Below are 22,089 nucleotides of genomic sequence, written 5' to 3' on the forward strand. Positions count from 1 at the left end.
CTCTCTGGAACAAAATGCCATTTTGTGGCCTGTTTTCCAAGAAAAACTGGCCTCAAAATGGCACTTGAATTGATTCAGGCGATTTGAGGGTGATTTGTCAAGCCAGCTGACCAAGTCTGTTGTTCTTGATGAATCAATTTGATGGTTCTGCAATTTGATTCAACCTCACAGAATTTGATTAGTTAACACCCCTAGTTCATTCACACCACAACTCTTTCGTATATTTTGTGGTAAGGAATGGCCCATAGCCGAACAATATGTGAAACAGGAATTGCAATAGGGAGTTTACACTACCACACAGAAAACAAAGATATAAACATTCTGAGTACCCAGAATGTTGGGGGCAATATGCTAAATCATTGTAAACCGCTTGGAGAGCTCTGGCTATAGAGCGGTATATAAATGTAAGTGCTATTGCTATTGCTATAATAAATAAAACAAATGCTTTATAAATATGACGACATTACTTCCTACCTTTCTCCCCTTCGTTAAGTAAATCTGTCTTCTAGTGGTATGTTTCTATGTATGTTTACTCAGAATCCCACTATGGTCTCAAGTGTGCATGCTTTTGGATTGCAGCTTAAGTCATCCCCTAATGAGCAGGGAGAAGGGGATCCAATATCCTTTCTTTAGGAGGAAAGTGAACATTCAGTGTAATTCATACAAACCCTTGCTTCTGGGAAATATTGCAACAGAATGTGCCACATGTACAAGGTTTTGGACCTTGATCTCATAACCCAGGGATTCTCAACATTGGGTCTCCAGATGTTATTGGACTTCAACTCCCATAATCCCCAACGAAAGGCCACTGGGGCTGGGGATTATGGGAGCTCAAGTCCAAGAACATCTGGGGACCCAAGGCTGAGAATCCCTGATGTAGATATTAAAAAGCATTGATGACAGAATGGGCCCCCGAGGGAGTCCATATAACAACTGTTTGGAAGAAGTATAATTCACTTGCACTTCCTGTTTAACTCAATGTTTCATTTGCTCTCCCTGCATAACAGAAATTTATTTGCAAAACAAAGCATGTTACTAGCTGCAGTGATAAAAAAGATAACAGCATCTGTAACAACCAAGAAATAATGTGCCAGAGCACCCACAAAGACAAATTCAGGAATTCATGGGGAATCAGCTATTACCATACCAGTTTAATTTGTTTAGTTATTATCCTTTACACAGCTTCATTTTTATTTAAAACATACAGGAAGTTTTTAATGTAATTTCTGAAGCTCACAGTAGTGCACTTTTCCCTGAACATTTATGATGTTCCCACAAGTCTCCATCCAAAAAACTATTATAAGATTAAATGGAACCAGGTGGGAAATTTAAGATAGTAACGATATTGCAGGCAGCAAAGACAATATGTAAATATCACTGCAGCTTCCCTGACATTAAATTAAACTAGGGTAGAAAATGAAATCAACAGAAGTATGAGATACTGAATTAATTTTCCTTCAAATATTAAAAGTAATGAATCTTTTGCTCATTTCTAGGTTTCTTAAAGCTGCCTTAATACTTAATAGGTTAATTTTACTGTGTTACTTAATTCATTTTTATTTCATGATGCTCCTCTGAACACCAAACGATTCATAACAAGTGCCCTAATTGAGTGAGGGCAATAAGAAGCAATGTTGGAAACTATGAATGCAAAAGGATGCTGCAGCTGCACATGTGAATCCTGCCTGAGACTGAATCTCTGAACCAAGCACTTCAGTTTCTGTACAGAATTTCCAAAGTGGATTGGGCGAAAAACACATGTAGTACTAAAACAGGGGAATCAGTGCTTCCAGCTTTCTCAGTTCAAATCATGTATTAAAGATGAGGGGTAGGAAACTGAATCCAGGCCACATTGCTCCTCTTTTCTTATTAGTGGAGGAGGAAAGCGGAAATTTGTATTTAGGGCCTTCCACCCTTCCTTAATGCTGCCAACACTTTGAGCAGCAACCTTTCCCTGGGCAGCTAGATCTCTCCTGATCTAACATGCAGTATCTCTGGATTGGGGTCAGTCCAGCTGTATCTCAAATTGATCCTTCTAATATTTGACGATACTGGATTTCAACATTCTGCTAATTGTGAACTAAATCTGTAGGTCAGTGGCAAAGAATATGATTTGTATGCAAAAGGTCCCAGATTCCATGCCTGAAATCTCCCAATAAGGCTAGAAAAGATTCTGAAAGAGAGCTACTGACAGTCAGTGTAGACAATAGTAAACTAAATGAAACAATTTTATGATCAGTACAAGGTAGCTTCCTATGCTGCTATGTGTGGTTGCCACCAGGAGTAGTTTCTTTCTAGGTGTCTGTGGCTCCTTATGGCTGATGCTATCTGTGTAATTATTTTCCTGCATGGATTGGTCAGATTGTGTAGTAAATTCCCAAATCTGCCCTCAGGAAGGTATCAGGGTGTTTAATGTTTAAACTGGATATCAAGAGGGACAAATACAAAATATTGTGCGGTGTAAAGTGACTTCCTCTCTCACTATAACTTCACCTACAGGCACCAATACGAAAAACACAATATTCCAGCCCTATGCTGGATTAACAGAAACATTTTCCCCTCTTTTTGTTTCATTACAAATACTGAAATCTTTCACAAGACCAATGATTTCCATGTAAAACTAAATGTAAATTTTGAGATGTCATTTTCTCAAAATATTTTATTACTTTGTAAGAGTGTAATACTGAGTGTCTTGTACCTGATTATGTTGCAGACATTCCTCAAAATGTTCATGAGATACCATTCATCATGGAGGCAAACAACTGCTGTGCATGCTGGATTTGAGAAAGTGTTATTTCTAACAGCTCCTGACCACTGTCTGTGGTCACTCTGCAGGGACTAAACCCAGCAACCTACCACAGAGAAGTAACATAGAACCAACATTGACTGAAATGAGAGACTACAACTGTAATTAGGAAGCCTTGTTTTTGTGACTAGTGAAATTAGTACCCGTTTATATATGTCATACATATGAACCCTTGTTGACATCTTGAGGATAGGGAAATGTATCTGCTAATCAAAACATGTAATTATGTCCTATGAAGCTGAAGTAACACACTGAGCCCTTGAATATTGTGGTGTTAATGAACAGGGAAATTCATTTATCCAATCACCTCAAGCCGTCCTTTCATGCTGTTTCCCTGATCTCCATACCAACAAAGATTAGGAAGAAACCAAAGTTATATATAGAAAGAGGGATGGTGAATATACTGTCAAATATCATGTATTAAAAACTAATCTGTTATGAGAGAGGCTATTTCTCTCTGACAAATTAAACAGTCAACAAAATGAATGAATATGTGGTATGTTAAGCTGTGTCCTAATACGGCTGCTAGTGACCCCCAGACATTTTTAGGCAATTAACAACTTCTAATGCTAGTGCTATCACTTGTAAACTAGGAAGCCACATCAGCGTTCACCTTCTTAATCTTTTCTTGTTGAAAATAAACACATGGTCTGGAGCCAGACAGATTTGGTTCCATACAGAGAAATTACTGTTTCATAACACGTCTAATAATGAGGAAAAGTAACCTCCCTGAAAGAATATTCTCCATAGCAATTTGACCTAGATGACTGACTCCTCGGGCATTGAGCCCACTGGGTCTGTGAGCAGAAACCACAGATCTAATGTACAAGAACAGTTGGCTCAGGATGCAAGTCATAGAATGCACGTCAAAGTCTATTACATCAGACCATTGTAATTAATGAATAAGGATATACAGGTTGTGGTTTGAGCCACATAATAGCCCCCCGACCCCCCCAAATGGCTATGTGTCTCTGCTCTACACTTATTACCACTTTATCTTTATCTGACCAGTGGCAACAGAAGCAACAACATTTAAAGCACAAAGTTCTGTCATCTTTTTTAGCCTTTCATACTGGGCTAAATGTTATAAAAGGGAAACTGCCACAATTGACAGGACACTTTCAGTACGAACCTATCCTGACAACCATTGTTATGAAAATTGCTTTGGATTATTTTTTCTTTTCTTTTCTTTTTTTCTTAGCTACAAACAAGTTTGAGCAGGGGCAAACAATGTAGTGTTCCTTTGTTTACTGTACAGTGGGGTCAGAACAAGCTTGCAGTTGCATAGAAGGTAATGCAACTCTTTAACATACCCTTTACTGAGGGCCAAACTAGACATTTTATTTTATTACATTACATTTCTATACTGCCCCATCCAACAGTCCTGGACAGCTTACAAAACCAAAACAAAATATAATCATTTAAAAATCAAACGTAAAACCATATAAAATCTAAATAATTCAAACACAGTTTGAAACCGTCAAAACAATTAAAAGCATTAAAACAATTAAAAAACCCTGGAAAGCCAGACCAAAAACAAAATATAAGTTTTTAGGGCTCTCTTAAAGGCCAGTAATGTTTCTAAACCACGGATTCCACAACCTAGGAGCAGCTACAGAGAAAGCTTGGTCCTGAGTCGCCACCAGACTGACCAGTGGCAGCTGGAGAAGGACCTCTCCAGATGACCTCAACATGTGATGGGGATCATACAGAAGAAGGGGTTCTCTAAGGTAACCTGGACCTAAGCCATTTAGGACTTTAAAGGCAATAACCAACACTTTGTATTTCACCTGGAAAGGTATCGGAAGCTAGTACAGCTGTTTAAATACAGGCATAAAATGGTCTCTCTGGGTTACCCCAGAGACCAACCTGGCTGTCACATTTTGAACTAACTGAAGTTTCCGAACTACGTACAAAGATATCCCCATGGAGTGCACATTGCAATAACTAAGCCCGCAGATTGCCAGCTCATGCACCACTGTTTTGAGATCGTTCTCTTAAAGGAATGGACACAGATGTCAAATCAGCCAAAGCTGATAAAATGTGCTCCTAGCCATAGCCTCCAACTGAGATACCAGTGTAAGGCCTGGGTCCAGGAGTACTCCCAAGTTGCGTACCTGCTCCTTCTGAGGGAATGTAACCCCATCCAGCACAGGAAGATCTAACTCACCCCTCAGATTCTGAGCCCCCACAATGAGCACCTCCGTTCTTGCTTGGATTCACCTTCAATTTGTTATCCCTCATGCAGCCCATTACTGCCTGTAGGCAGGCATTTGGAGAATAAGTGCTATTTCCTGAAAATGAAAAGGAGGAGTAGATTTGGGTGTCATCAGCATACTGATAACACCCAGCACATTAAGTTTCATGTAGAACCAAACCTCAAACTGCATACCTGTTTCTTCTGGGGGAGTATAACCCCACCAGGAAGATCTATCCTATCCCTCAATTTCTGATCCCCCACAATGAGAGCCTGTTATCCCTCATCCAGCCATTACTGCCTGTAGGCAGGCATTTAGGGAATGAATACCATTACCTGATGATAATAAGGAGAAATAGATTTGGGTGTCATCAAAATACTGATAAAGCCCTGCACCAAATCCCCTGATGACCTCACCCAGTGGTTTCATGTAGATCAGTTATTCTCAAACTTGGGTCTGCAGATGTTGTTGCACTTCAACTCCCATCATTCCCTTCCAAAGGCCATTGGGGCTGGGGATTATGGGAGCTGAAGTCCAAGAACATCTGGGGACTCAAGGTTGAGAATCCCTGATGTAGATATTAAAAAGCATGGGTGACAGAATGGATCCCTGATGGAGTCCATATAACATCTCCTGTTTAGAAGAACAATTGTTACCAAGTGCTACCATCTGGAATCTATATGAGATATAAGAGTGGAATGACCCAACTTCCCTAGGCGATTCAGAATGATACCATGGTTGATGGTATCGAAAGCCTCAGACAGAACCAAAAGAACCAGTAGAGTCACATTCCTTCTGTCAATTCCCTGGTAGAGGTCATCCATCACATTGACCAAGGCTGTCTCAGCCCCATAGACAGCTCTAAAGTCAGTTTCAAATGGGTCTAGATAATAGGTTTTCTCCAAAACCACCTGGAACTGATTAGCCACCACTCTCTCAATCACCTTGCCCAACCATGGGAGACTGGCATATAATTATCCATCAAAGCAGACAAGTTGAGCAAAGATCCAAAGAACAAGTGGTAGGCCGCCCTGCCCCAACCAGCTTGTCCACGTCTTCAGGACTCACAGATTGAAACTGATCCAATCTTATATTGCAAAAGGAATTGCTGGACATCCCCCCTTAATAGACTCTGCAGTAATAGTAGAGTCTAAGTCATCCTGAATACAAGATATTTTATTTGCCAAGAACCCATTAAATGATTTACAGCAGAATATAGTCACCGGGGGCAGTTTTAAAACAGAAGGAGCATGAATTAAACTCCTCACAACCCGGGATAACTCTGCTGAATGTGAACACGCAGACGCAAATCACCCAGACCAGAATTGCTTCTTTGCTGCATGCACGGCCACCACATAGGCCTTCAAATGGCTCTATGCTGTGTCTTGTCAAATTCGAACCAAGTTCTCCTCCACTTTTGTTCCAGTTGCCTACTTTGCTGCTTCAGCCCCCGTAACTATTCTGTATACCATGGGGTCATCTGTGAAGCAGTTTGGAAGGGACTATTAGGAGCAATTGTGTCTACTGCCCTGGTAGTCTCCCTATACCAGGTATCCATCAAGGCATCAACAGATCTGCCGGCAGAACAAACACTAACTCTCTCCGAGGCTTTTTGGAATCCTACTGGGGACAGAAGTCTTTTGGGGCAGACCATCCTAACAGTTTCACTAGCCCTGCAGAGGTGAATTGTGACTGTGAAACCAAACTTGTCTAGGTGACTCCAAAACCAGCTCCTTCAGCTCAGTTAGGGAGTCGGGTGGGCTGTACACCAACAGAATCCCTAATCAGGCCTAAGAAATACACACTCAATATAAGACAACTGTCTTACAGGGACCCTGATAAGAGGCATGTTATTCTTATGGACCACAGCCACTCCACCCCCTGCCCACTTCCCCAAACCTGCTCCACAACAAAGTAACTTGGTGGGAGAAGCTGGGTCCAAACAGGGCCACTTGCCTCTCCCAACCAGGTCTCAGTTATACATGCAGGTCAGCACCCTCATCCACAATCAAGTCATGGATGATTTCAACCTTATTCTGAACCAACCTGGAATTACAGAGGAGCATTGCTAGGCTCTGTGGGTAGTTGGAACTGTTTCCTAAGTCCTGAGATGTGTCAGGGTAGCCAGAAGTGGAAACAGTAGCTAGATTATTAAAATCCCTTCCCCCAGGAATGGCCTGCTGCCCTGCCAGCACCATCTACTAGTCCCCACCACAACAGTCATAGCTGCCCCAGAGCGTACCCCCACTATCACCTCCACAAGAGAGCCCAAACATATATCTGGCACAACCCAGTGGTCTGGCACAACCCATTAAAATGGAGAAGTAGCCCAAGCCCTCAAACCTAGCCTAAGTTCTTACCCAAATATAGCCTCCCCCAGACCTCAGTCCTGCACCAAAGGCCTCTGGAGTACCTCCTCCCTTTTATGACCAGGAGCCCTGCAGCCTCCCCTTTCACAAGGGACTCTGAGCACAAGGCCAGGTGGAAATAGTCCAGCAATCAGGAATGAAGCACAGCTGGAATGAGAACTGGCAAGCCCACAGAGCAAAATGAAAGCAGGCCGGTCTTCAGGGGGGAGTCGGGAGACTACAATAAATCTCCCTGTCCAAGCAAAGGGAGCTGTAAGTGTCAAAAAGCAGAGCCTCCTCACCTTGTCCCCATCTGCATATGCTGCTATATATGGCAGCATATCTTTAATATGAGTCTGTTTCAATCATGTACAAAGTGGGGCACAGCAGGTCCAGTTTCTTGAGCAAGAGAGATGTGAGGACCCTCTTCCAAGCATTTGTTTAACTGGATGCAGTGTTAGTATCCGAGTCTGCCTAAGGGAAAAGTGACACCTGGGATACCAGAGGACAGACTGAAATGAGGTAATCTGTGAACTTGGGGATGTTTAGCACACCCCACCCATGTACTCTTTTTGCTCTTAAAAGTGGGCTCCCCAGCCTTATACATGTTTGGTTCTAGTCCAAAATAGGGATGTGCCCGAAACAGATTCTATGTTCTGTTTTGCACATAGGATCCTATGGGTGTTTGGGGGAAAGGTTAAAAAATTGTTTAAAATCACAAACTTGCCCATTTTTGTGGGTAGGTAGGTAGCACCCATCAGGTAGCACCCATCATGCCCTACCACACAACACACACCCTACAATGGTGTCCCTAAGCGCTACCCATGGGAAACAATGGGGTGTTTCAAATTTCCCCATTGTTCCCTAAGGCCAGAACAAGCTGCACTCACAGAGTGCAATGCATTTTGCAACCTTACCTTGAAAAACATTGCAGAAGCACACGGTAAAAGGGAATCTGTTCCTCTCAACACAGAACACAGATTTCAAACACAGTCCAAATGGCCAAAAAAGAATCACTGACCCAGAATCCACTGCCAGCGCTGCAGTAACATCATGGGTACAAATTGTTCTCTCACAAAAAATTATGACTCCTTACATACCTTCCTAGAATTGCAACAGCTGCCACAGCAGCTCCCTTAGCAGCAAGTATAGCCATAAGTTCAACTAGAGTGATTTCTGCCACATTTTGATTGAGTAGACCTTGCAATGCCGATTGCAGAGTAGACCAGAGCAGTGAGTAAAGCACAAATTAGTCTCAAGGCCAGATATGGAGTTCATCACAGCAATCACCAAGAAATATCACATACACGCAGCTGCCACTGTCCATTTCTCACCACAACACTATCTCACAAACAAGCCAAACCACAACTCAGGGAATGAAGCACCCAAGTTCTGCCTTTGTCAATCAGATCCAGCAAAACCAGATAGTTAGAGCAAGAATAGCAATTTGGTGCTGATAAAATAAAACCACAAAAATCATACCTATCTTCTTGAAGAGAGGCATAAGGGCTTTTTCTACCTCCCAGTCCCTTTGAATACATTAGAAATTCCCTCTTTTGGTGATTCCCCCTCCCCTCTCCTTAGCCAATGGTGGGACAGCACTTGATTTGGATGATAACAAGCCAACCTAGAAGCAAGGAGATAGCAAGCCAATCAAAAGCCGGTGCTTGAAAACCAATCATCATGGGGGAAATGGGCCTCCAAAATGGCGCTAGAAATGTCAAAATGTTTTGATCAAAACATGATTGTTCTGTTCCAAGCTTGAAACAGGCCCCATTTTAAAAGGGTGTTCTGTTTCAAATTCGAAATGCTTGAAACGGCCCATTTTGAACCAAAACATTGCACCATCAGAACGTTCTGCACATCCCTTGTCCATAGATGCCCACACCTATATCACCTGTCATCTAAAGTTGTGCCCTTGAATCGGTGTTGATTCCTGGCGACCACAGAGCGATGTGGTTTTCTTTGGCAGAATACAGGAGGGGTTTACCATTGCCATCTCCCGCGCAGTATGCGATGATGCCTTTTTGCACCTTCCTATATAGCTGCTGCCAAATATAGGTGTTTCCCATATTCTGGGAAACATATCAGTGGGGATTTGAACCAGAAACCTCTTGCTCACTATAGTCATTTCCCCGCTGCACCATTAGGTGGTTCACCTCTCATCAAGCTGCCCATATTAGTCTGTCACCATGGCATCTAGTTTGGCCCTGGGAGGGATGTATCAGCTAGAGCCAGTGCGGACACACCATGCTTGCCATCAATGCCAACATTTGAATGGTGAGGAGAGGAGAAGATGCAATCATTCAGAGCAGTGTAAAACTGTTTTCCAAATACTGTACATAAAAACAGCACAGATTCAAACAGATAGCTAACTAGAGGTATCCTTACTTTTAGTGACTTGTTTCAGGTCAATATGTTAAATAGAGCCCTTTCCATCCAAACATGCCCCTGCTTCAATTGCAACATCTCCCTGACGCTAAAACCTTGTTGCCTGTCCACTTCCTCCTCATTAGTAACATACTGTTCCTCCTGTTTGCAGGATCTATGTGAGACTGGTTCCCCAAACGATGCTTCATTTTCCCTTTCCTTCCTTACATTCCTGCCTAAAATCCTCCTTCCTGCAGTTCTTCATCTCCCCAACCTATCAATCTAATCATATTGCTGCTATGTCACCCAATATTCTTCAAATCTCAATTGCCCTGTCTCTAATCCACTCTCACTTTCTTCTTGCAAACAGCATCCAGTTTCTCCTGTCCTTAATCCAGGGTAGAGTCAGGGTGTCAAACAAAGTCTGGAGGAAGGCTAACCAGGCTCTTTAGGAATCCCAAATGGAACCCACAGTACTTTCAATGAAAATTACCAATTTGTCTCTTGTGCAGGAAGTTGATACTTTTATCAGGCAAATGGCTATAGTGTGCCCTAGCATTAGCAGTCTTGATTCCCTATAAATTAGAACATGGGTGTCAAAGAGTAGAATAAGTAAAGAAAGTTGATTTACAGAACATTAGAACAGAAAAATTTACATCGGATGCTTCCAGATTTGAAAGCTGGGGAAGCAGGTCTTACCTTAAGTGCTAGTGTGGCACTAGTGGAGATCTATGGTTATGCAAAAAGACAAGGCATTCATAGTAAGGGAAGGCAACAGGGAAACTATCTGCTGTTCATATTTTAATGGTGATGAAAGCATGTGCAACCAGCACACAGTCTCCTAAGAACTTTAGACTTTAGGGGAATAAAAGAAGAAATAATAGCAAAAAAACCAAAGAGGCAGCTGCTATGGTAGGCTGGCACTATTTCCCCCCCCTTCAGAAAACTCAGCTCCAAGCAGTAGCACCTGCTGTGTTTAGAAAAGGAATGAGAACATCCAATGTTAAGGGAGATAAGGAAGGAAACAAGGCATGCAGGGGGTCAAAGATGGTCATTAAAAAATCTACTTATATATTAAAAAAAATTTTTAATTAAAAATATTTTTATTTTTTTTAAAAAACCCACTACTTATTTTTAAGCATTCAAGTGCATAAACACATGAAAGGAAACAACCTCAGCAGTGGTTCTTCTTAGATCATTTGCTTTACAATGAAGGAGAAGAATCAACAGATTAAAGAAAGCACTTACTTATACGTTTGTTCCCTTTTCATGAGCATATATCTTTATGCATAAACCCAGTAGATTAAACAAATATATTAAAACAAGATGATGCTGGTAGAGAAACTCTTATTTCCAGAATCAATAGTGAACAAACAACAGGCAACATAAGCAAAGTTCCACACAGTCAGAAAGCATAGCTCCAAATCAAGTAAGACAATTTTGCTAGTCAGTTTAACACCTGAAAGCTTTGAATTGTAATTGCGTTGGAAGCTCTAAACAGCACTTCAGACCAGCACTTTAATAAACAGGACAACTCTGGTGCCCATACTGGAGACAATACTGGAGAAAGAGGCTAGTATGGAAGCACCCAAATTATGAGTAGGGCTCCTGCCTATTGAGTTTGACACAGCTGCCATAAACTCTGTGGGATACTCGTCTAGCCAAAAGAACTTTTCACTTTCTTCACATAAACATGTCTTTTTGTCAACATTTTGTTGTTGACAGCTTCACTCTTGTCAGAACATCTATGAACTTGCCAGTCATACAAATATCATAGCAAGTAAGCCAATGGGAAGTGACAGGTGGCACACAATTTTCACCCTATTATATGATTATTCTTACAATTACATTTCATCTTCTGTGGAACATCATAATTTGTCATAAAACCAACCGATGTATATACTGTGTTTCATTTATAACCATATATTCACTTCTGCTGCTTCTCACTTTAGCTTATTTTGCCCTTTTTAGTACAGGAGTGATTGTTGAGATACGTATGCCAAAGTCACAAAAACTCAATTCATATCATTAATACTTTAAAGCTGGCACTAATTAGTCCAAATAATAATTAAGGGGGGATATTGTACGGAAATGACTAAGCATCCTGTTAACGTATGTTTAATTATTGAAGCAAAGAGTTAGCAAGAGGATTGCTGCATAAATCTGTTTGCACATGGATTCATATGCTTGTATTATAATTACTCACAGCTGTTGGACTTTTAAAACCATATTAGGAATTTAATTGAAAAACTTTCACACTGACTTTTAAAAAACATATATAATGTGAACACATTGCCAATAGCAAGCACAGCCTTTAAATTAAAAAGCTTTGAATTTCCATTACATATCTTCTGCATGATTATTTAATCAAACATGCACTATAGAATCATCTGATCAGACAAAGCAGAATATATATTCATATAGAAAACAGCAGGATTGGGAATATAATCTAACAATATAAATACAAATTTCTCAGTAGACATGCCACTTGGACAGTTTATACTATGTATTGTTGCTTCCCTACAGCTCCTGATGGAAGCAACCGTACAGCTTCCTGATGGAAGTAGATCCTTAGCAGATATTTACAAATCTCAAAAGTAATTAATATGTGATATGAACATACTATAATCATATAATTATTGATACACTGAGGCAACCCTCCCCTGGGGTACTTTTGTGAATCACTTTCATAACTGCCATAGCCAATGAAACCCAACTATCACATCACATCATATTAGATGGACTGAAGACATATGCAGTACCTATATAAACTGAAATAATAATCTCTAATTTAAGAAAATATTCATTCAGGTTATTTGCAAATGTGGCTTGTTCTAATGATAGCTTCCTCTTCACATGATAAATCAAGTCCATGTGTAAAATTACTGCAATCAGCTCAAATTAACATGTGTTTATTTCTTTACTTGGAGTCCGCAACATCTATGTTTAGAATATTATTTCTAGATAAAGATCTTATTTTCTTCTCTGCAGCATTCCTAATCAAGAGAAGCAAAACATTTAAGTGTTTGCTTCCTGCCTTTGCTCAAACAGACTAAATGCAGATCAGCATTTCAAATATCTGCAAAATAAATGTGCTTATTCCTCAAGTTCAGGGCTGTGTTAGTTTGTGGTTGCTTACTAAAAAGAAAGATTTTCAGAGGTTTGTAGTCTTAACTTATTTTGTTAGTATTATTAAAATACTAACTTGTTTTGTTTTAGGAACATAGCAATAGCACTTACATTTATATACCACTCTATAGCCGGAGCTCTCTAAGCGGTTTACAATGATTTAGCATATTGCCCCCAACATTCTGGGTACTCATTTTACCGACCTCGGAAGTATGGAAGGCTGAGTCAACCTTGAGCCCCTGGTCAGGATCGAACTTGTAACCTTCTGGTTACAGGGCGGCAGTTTTACCACTGTGCCACCACTGTGCACCATAGTCCTGTAAATCTAGACTGTTGTCATTGAGTAGGCCTGAGCATCATTCCTGTGCACCATGAAGGTACTCAAAGATTTGCACATGTTCCAAATAAATATGAATGCCCAAGATCGGCAGCAGCAAGCGGGACTGGAGGGAGACAATCCCCTCCTTCAGAAGAACCTGAGTGGTGCGCGCAGAGAGGTGGAGGCACCGCTTGGGCTCAGCAGCAGCAAATGGAGGGAGACGATTCCCTCCTTCAGAAGAGCCCAAGTGGTGGGCAGGGAGAAGCAGAGGGGGGTGAGGTGGCGATGGGGAAAGGTGGGGAGGGGAGCCTCAGCCACAGCCGAAGTGGTCATCAGTTTGAGGAAGCTGCACGGAGGGCTTCGGGGTGTGTGTGTGTGCACGCACAGCCACACACATTAAAGAGAACGGTAATATGCAGTTAAAAAGACAGACATGCTGCAACAGCATCCCATTTCTGAAGCATGAGGGTGATTTTCACCAATCTCCCCTTCTCCTGGAAGCACTCAGTGCAGAGCAAAATTTAGGACCAGTGCTTGCGGCGGGGTGGGGAGAAATCGGCACAAATCCTTCTGCTTCAGAAAAGTGAATGCCTTTTTTAGCTGAGTTCATGCAGCATTAGTTAGGATGTTGGTCAGTATGATTAACTGAATCTTTAGGATTATGTTTCTCCAATCAGAGATTCTAAAAATAACTCAGAGAATGCCACGACATCTCAGTGCAAAATAAAATTTGACAGATAGGAACATAGGAAACTGCCTTATAAGGAGTCAGACGATTGGTCCACCTAGCTCAGCACTGTCTACTATACTAACTGGCAGTGGTTGTCCATAGTTTCAGGCAGGAGTCTCTCTCAGTTCTGCCTGGAGATGCCAGTGATTGAACCTGGAACCTTCTGCATACAACGCAGATGTTCTGCCACTGAGCTGTGTTCTGCCATGGGGCTTTGGGCAATTACATGCCCAAACTGTAATTAAATAGCCTATCTATACATTAATTAAATTCAATACATGTGACAAAAAGAAACTTAGCCCTTTGAGAGCTCATGCTAACAAGTACCAGCATATTAAATGGACACAGAAAGACAGATTTATTTATTTTTAAGTATATCTAGCTATTGAGATAGTTTGGCATTGGAACAAGCACAGACATGCATACTCATCATAGTCTGTAAGGGACACACACACACACAAGTATGAAAGTTATCTTTTGTAAAGTGCTAGCAGATAAGCACAGTGGAGGTTGATACACAAGAGTTAGAGTTAGCAGAATCACTGCAGAAACACTGTTATACTGTCTCTAATACACATTCACAAATAAATGTGTTTCTAAAATTCACTTGTAGAGGTACACTGCACTTTACAAAAATGTTGATCTATCAGAAAGAATCTTGAAGAGGTGAGATTACTTTCTACAAAATAATCTTTAAACAGATCTGATAACTAGTGTAGAGAATAAGTTTATTCAAGGAGAGAAAGAAGAAACTTCAAACCTAGTTTTACATTGATATTAGCATAGTGTTGCTAGTTACAAACAATGAATGCCAAATAATTTCACCAAGTGGCAGGGTTTGGAAAGCCTCTACCTCCTAATATCCCTGCTTCTTTTCCTCTCTTCAGTTGACATTCTAGGGATAGGAATTAATGCTCAGGCACACTTCTGACAAGCAGCTTTTATGGTCAGTGGGAGTTTCCATAAGGCCACAAAACACCTTCTTCTCTAACTGTGCTTGTTTCAAAGCACAATTTCGGTCATTAAGTGGTAAAGGGTGGGGGTATTTTTTGCCATACTAAATAGCTCTGAGTTGGATGGGACATGGCTTTATCTTAACTGGCTGTGCTGGAAGCCGAGTGCTCTAGGGCCAGCACAGCAAGAGAAGGATGATTGTACTTTTGCTTTGCAGATCCATTCCTGCCCTAAATGCATCAAAACAATGGTTGTGATTCACTGAAGATGCAGGTAAGGAATGTTTTCCCAGTCCTCCCCTAAACTAGTATGAAGCTGAGTTTTGGGCAGAGAAGGAGGTATGGCTTCTTTCTCTCATATGCTGAAACCCAGCTCCTAACTTTGTGTGTGGGGCTGGGGTGGGGTGGGGTGGGTATGCATGTTAGAAATGTATTATTATTTGTTAATAATAATAAATGTATTATTCCATTTCCAAATGAAAATGAGGTCATTCACACAACCACAAGTGGGTGGGCTGGGGGGAAAGCAGGAACCTACCTGCCTCCCCCCCAGACTACCATTTGCCCATCAGGACTCCGCTGCACATTCACCCACAAGAGCAGTGTAATAGTGAGCCCAGTGGCGATGGGGGGGGGTGTATCCAGATATCCCACAAAGCACTGCACTACCTGGCCACTCCTTCTGGCTCTATGATAAAGATGGCTGTCAGAAGCCTGGGAACAGCTGCCAGCAGTGCGGCACTCCAGACGATCAGAGAGTGAAGTAGGTTTTTCTCCTACCACTTTAAACCTGTGTAGCTGATCAAGGGTACCCAGGAGAGGAGCAGCAGCATCAAGAGAAATCCCAGGGCCCAGATGACCAGCCCTACCTGTGTTGGACCTGTCCTATCCAGGTAAGGATGGTTGTGAGAATGGGCTCAATGTGTCTGTAGCAGTTCTGCCACTAAGACATAATCCTCAGAAGGTATTATCCACAGTCTGGTTCTGTACAAAGTAGTATAACTATAGCACACTGGTTGACATTCTGACTAAATTACTCAAGAGAAGTTCCACTGAAATTAATAGGTCAAGTTAATCATGACTAACTTCTATTAATTTTAATGGATCTTCCATTGTATAATTTAGTCGGGATGTCAGCCACAGACTAAATCTGGATGTAAATTACTCATTTCCTGCCAGCACAAGTTGTTCTTCCTCCATCATGGTTTGTGGTACCTTCTGCAATTTCAGCCTTGAAGATTTTGATAGGAATGCCAAAGGGGTGAGAAACAAATTCTGTTGTTTTTTAGGTCCTAGGTGTTTCAGATGTGTCTTGGTTTGTCAGGGGATGGGGAGACAGGGGGTGTGTCCACTGACTGTGGGACGGCTATTCCAGTGGTGGTGGGGAATAGAAGAAGTAAAGTTGGCAGGTCAGCGCATCATTACAGGGGAAGAGAAGTTAAAAATCTCTTAGCTGTTTCCCCTTCCGGCTGTCCTGCCAGCTCTTTGACCTTGGAAAGCAGTGGCAATGTCCCACAGACCCTCACCTTGCTCCTCTGTAATGCCAGGTCTGTCCAGAATAAGTTGGAAACCATCCATTATTTGATTCTGGATGAAGGGGTAGAACTGGTATGTATTACAGAGACTTGGTTGCGGGAAGCTGGTGGCCCAGTCTTGTCCCAGCATCTCCCTCTAGGGTACTCTATTGAGGAGCAGGTGTGGGGATGTGGGCGGGGATGTGGAGTGGCTGTGGTCTATAAGAATAACTTCTCCCTGACCAGGATCCCTGTTGAAGTGTCTGACCATACTGAATGTGTGTACCTAAATTTGAGGACAAGGAACAGACTGAGACTTCTGTTGGTGTACCAATCACCCCACTGCCCACCCGATGGAGTCCCTAACTGAGTTGACAGACTTGGTCTTGGGTTTGGTGTTGGAGTCCCCCTGGCCTGTGGTGCTGGGGGACTTAAATGTTCACTTTGGGACCAATTTGTCCAGGGCGGCTCAGGAATTCATAGCAGCAATAACTATGGGCCTATCCCAAAGGGTCTTGGGACCAACACACACTGCAGGTCACATGCTTGATCTGGTCTTTCACTCTGATCAGGGTGGTGTTCTGTGGGTGGAGACTGCTGTGATTTCCCCATTGTCATGGATGGACCACCAGCTGGTTAAGGTTGGACTCACAGTCATACCACACCTTCACAGGGATGAGGGGCCTATTAGAATGGTCCGCACAAGATCCAATAGGGTCCTAAGAAGCCTTGGAGGGATTTAGTGTTGGCTCTGCTGGTGATCCTGTTGATGCCATGGTGGAGAACTGGAGCAGCAAACTCACCAGGGCAGTAGATATGATCGCTCCTAAGTGTCCTCTCTGACCCACTTTAAAATTGGCCCCTTGGTATACAGAAGAACTATGGGGGCTGAAGCGGCAAGATAGACGACTGGAGTGCAAGTGGAGGAGGACTCGACTCAAATACGACAGATTTCAACATAGAGCACATTTGAAGAACTATACTCTAATAATACGGGTGGCAATTTTTTTCAGCCCATATTGCGTCCGCAAATTCACATCCAGCAGAGTTGTATCAGGGTTGTGAAAGGGCTAGTAAGTGCCCCTCCTCCCTCAAATCAATTTTGGAACCATCTATTATCCGCTGTGATGTGTTGGATTCTTTTGAATTGGATCTTGGATTCTTTGGAATAAAAAAGGATTATGCATTTTTTAAAAATCTTTGAATGACTGCTACTAACTATAATACTTCTATTAGTTATAATTAATTATTACTAAATGATTTGAATAAATATGCCAAACTTCTAGAAAATAATCATATGAATCTTTTCTTTGATTAGTTACTTGAAAGCAACATGATATAGCAAGCTATGAAATTCTAGGAGACTGTAGCAGGCTTTGAGGAGTGTTAGAAAGCATAGGAAGTGTTATAATCAGTCTGAGAAGCATTGCATAAACACAACTGAATACATATAAGAAGAAAAGCATGTGTAAAAGGTGAGCACAAAACACATGTTAGACCTAAACTTTAATTCCCAACAGTCTTCATTTGAGAAGAACTGTCTCACTTTTACTTTCTGTATCTGGTTTTTAAGCAAAATACAACCACCACCACCACCACCTCTGCAAACAGCCTCATATTTTTGTGGAAAGAGGCATCACTTGCAGATGAGGAGAAATTGTATATATGACTGATATCCTATTGTTGCACCTGTGCAAGCAAAGAATGCGTGTAAACAGTGCTAGCTTCTATACTTCTGAAGCACAGGTGCTCACATGAGGGAGAAAATTTTCTGCCACCTATAATTAAGTCCACGCCGGGGGGGGGGGCTGCATGATCCTCAAGAATCCACTTCCGGGTGGATTCCCTGGAGCACTTCCAGGGAAGAGGGACCAGCGAAAATCATCAAGCATCAACACTTCAGAAGCTGTTCAGCTTTCAGGGACATTTCTTACAGAGTCACAGTCAGCTACAGAGAGAAGGGGAGATAGATTCACTACACGTGCACTTGGTTATTCTGGAAGTTGGCCACTATTTCAAATACATTTTTGTCCTATTTCCTACTGTTCTGTTTATTAAAGTACATCTCAAATGTCAAACATATCGCATAACTATATAATTGGCATGTACAAACCAATTTCCCCATTTGGGGAAATACTCCTAATCTCCATCACTTAACTTTTACAGAATCTGACAGATGAAATTTAACACAAGTAACAAATATTTTCAGTGACTTACCTACTATAGGATAATTTTTTGCATATTTGCACTTGGCTGAAAACATATTCAGATTTCAAATACATGATTTTTAAATTGCATTTGTTCTGTGCACAAAATGTAGGAGCACAATCCCACCCCCCACCAAGTAATAAATTCTCAAAGATCTGTGTAGCTGGTTGTTTAGCTACTTAAAAATAAATAAATAACCAATTCCAACCTCTTTGGCTAGCTTTTGCTCAGTCATCCCTAATTACTGCATCTCTCTCTCTCTCTCTCTCTCTCTCTCTCTCTCTCTCTCTCTCTCTCACACACACACACACACACACACACACAGACGTCTGCCAAGCAAGTCCTTCCAGAGCCAGTGTCACAGCTACTTCTCAGATAAACTAATAAAAGGCATCTGTGACTACACCGTCCCAGAGGGATGTCAGTTTCACAACTGTAGTCCCTTCTGAGCCAGCCGCAGGTCTGTATGCCCCACTCTGATCTCTAAATCAACTTGACTATTTGACAGTTCTGCCTACCACATTCACAGCTGCCAAGTCATTCCTATGCAACGTTAATATTTAAATCATGTATCTGAATATTTTATCATCTACATAATTTCAAACTCCACAAAAACTAAAATTATTACATGTGCTTTCATCAAGTTCTTGTAAATGATAAGATGCTTGCATAAGTGCCGTCTAATTTGCTGGGAACATGGCTATCTGAGTTGTTTTTTTCCTTTAAACTTATTTCCTTAATATCACATTTTAATAGAGATTACTTATCAAGGAACAGTTACAGGCTTATTCATCATTCTCAGATTACTTCTCACTAGATTTATCAAGTTTGGGGCAAATGATCAAAGCAAAGCAATGCCCTACATAAATGTGATAATAAGGTATTTTAAACATGCTTGTATTAAATTTGCTGGATTCTAAATCTGCGAAATAAAATTCCATGAGGATGTTACATTTAAAGTCCACTTTCAGTCATTGTTATGCTCATCCAGTTGCATCTGAAGTCTTTGGTTCAGCAGGGACATCTTGATTCAGAATGAAATTTGCTATAACCTGTAAAGCATGAGCAATGTGTTTCTGGGTCAGTGCCATACACAGAAGCATTCTCTAGAGCAGGTATCTGTAGGGAAGATTCTTGGCAAGCAGTGAACTCACAATCAGAATACAGGACTATGGAGAATCTGGCCAAAGCAGCAGAACTCTCCTTTCTAAAAATAAGAAACACATCTGACTATGAGAGCCTAGTGCCTGATTATGCAGTGGGAATAACAGACAGAATAATAGACAAGGTCTACTCCTTCCATTGAATGATGACTGCCATTTAGGAAAACACTACTTCTATGTATGTGACTTCTGAAATTCAGAGCCCAACTAGTAGATAGATAGGGATATTATATCCCACCTTTCTATATTTAAAGAAAAATGACAAGTGATGTACAATATTTTAAAGCAATAAAAACAAAATATAGAAAACAGAGTTAAACACAAAAAACATTTCAAACAGTAGTAGGAGAAAACATAGCACTAAAATTAAACACATTTAAGCAGGACCAGATCTTTCTCAAGCCTGCTGTGGGGGAAACGCTATTTTTTGCCTGCCTAAGAGCATGGAATGAAAGGACCAGGCATACCTCTCTTGGGAGGTCATTGCACAGCCTAAACCTTCCATAGAGAAAGCCATCTCTCTTACACCCACCTGCTGTACATTTTCAGTTGCGGAGACAGAGAGGAAGGCCTCAGAACTAGATCAAACACAAGAAAAAGACCTTCTTAGACCTCTGTTTTTGTCCAGCTGCACAGCAGTACAGCATGTCTGTCATTTAGACACATAGACAAAACATGCTATTTGCAAAAGCATCACTTCATTAATTATTATTATTATTAGCTATAATGAACATAAAGGAATATGATGATGAATGAAAAGCACTTTGCCCTTTAATGCAGAAGTTTAAAAGAAATATATCATTGTCCAATATATGGGATAATGTTGGTGATAAGGGATATTAAAGCAGTGTTTTGTCTTGTGCTGGAACACATTGTTTATTTCTTTATTTATGTTTACATTTATACACCGCCTTTCGTCCAATGATCCCAAAGTAGTTGACTGGAGATGCAGACCAAAAAGAGGGTGCATAAAGCGAGGGAAGGGAGAGAAAAACAAAATAAGCAATCAAAAAGGTGGTTATGTTTACTTTTAAAATGTGATCCAGCTTTTCAGAGTCACCCCTCCCCCCCAATATTTCCAACACCCTTTAAGAAATTAATATCACTGTGGCAGATTTTGAGGCATATGTACTAGATTAAATATACTGCTTCTCAGCATTGCTTTGGGTACAGCTACAGATACCCGAGTACAACATACAGATGTACTGCAATAGATATGAAGAGTGTATGGGCAGTTTACCATGACTGCAATCAAGTCAGTAGGTTCCTGGCAAGTGCACACTCCTGGTGGGTGTCTGAACTCATACATGTTAAGTTCTCATGTCAGATACCCAAGAGTCTCCCAAGATTCTCCATCCAACTTCAAATGTAGGTTGTAACCTACATTTAACCTAACTTGGTAGAGAATCTTAGAAGAATGTCATGAGAATCTTGGGAATCCTGTGTGGGAACTGAACTTGGGCAGGTTTAGATGTCACACCTCCTGGAAGCACGTGCTTGTTGGGAACCAGAGCTTCCTTTTACTGAGTTTGACCATGATCATATTCAGTTGTCCTATATACAGATTGTGAATTAATCTCCATTTTGGTGTAAACTGGAAATGTGTCAAGTGCCTCCTTCAAACATCTCAGATCCAAAATTAGGTGGTCATTCAACCTGTACTGTTCACTGTCAGACATGTGAACAGGTGGAAAACAGCAATGAAATACACTATGCTTAAAAATAATGAAATCCAGTTTCCTAAATAAGACTGGGTGCATATTATGTATCATTATTATGTATCATTATGGTCTTTCATTTTTTTGTTCTAGCTTATGTTTGCTACATTTAAAATAGAGCCAAAACCCCCTATTGTTTTGGTTCAAGTTTAATAAAGCATAAAAATAAGATTTCCCCAGAACCATCCATTTTATATATATGTCTCCTTGTCAGAGAACATATTTTTTGTAAGATTTGTTTAGAAGCATAAACATAACAAAAGAAAGTCAGTACGATTTACAGACTCAAGGTTCACAAATACCTGTAATAGTTTGTAAAGAAGCAGAGGAAAGATGGAAACGAATAAGAGAAAACACAGGAATAAACAAAATGGTGAAATCCCAAGTCAAATGGGCTTCTATCTAGTATTTTGGATTGGTACATATATTGAAGAGAATGACTGTGAGGCTGTTTCTTTCCCCCTAGAGAGGAGCTGTCATTTCTATCACTGGAAACAGTACTTTAAGCAACTGTCATGTCTGTAGGTTTTTGTTGTTGTTTGCTTATTTTTAACATACTGTACTTTAGGGCATGCACAAGCATATAGAGATGCCTATGCTGTGATTTGAGTGTTGAAAATAAACTTGCATTAT

At 41.0% G+C, this 22,089-nt stretch overlaps 1 protein-coding gene across 18 annotated transcripts in view; it reads right to left on the minus strand.

The window, feature by feature from the left end:
• Positions 1 to 22,089, minus strand: part of TENM2 (teneurin transmembrane protein 2) — a 1,486,671-nt gene that overhangs the window by 714,541 nt on the left and 750,041 nt on the right. The window contains exon 1 of one of the 18 annotated variants that reach the window (XM_053288982.1): positions 9,744 to 9,761. The exons of the other annotated variants lie outside the window; for them this stretch is intronic. The gene's annotated coding sequence lies outside the window, so the exon portion shown is untranslated. Of the gene's footprint in view, positions 1 to 9,743; positions 9,762 to 22,089 lie in introns of those variants that run through there. 18 annotated transcript variants of the gene reach the window in all.

Source organism: Hemicordylus capensis, chromosome 2 (assembly GCF_027244095.1).
Source record: "Hemicordylus capensis ecotype Gifberg chromosome 2, rHemCap1.1.pri, whole genome shotgun sequence".
Taxonomy (NCBI): domain Eukaryota; kingdom Metazoa; phylum Chordata; class Lepidosauria; order Squamata; family Cordylidae; genus Hemicordylus; species Hemicordylus capensis.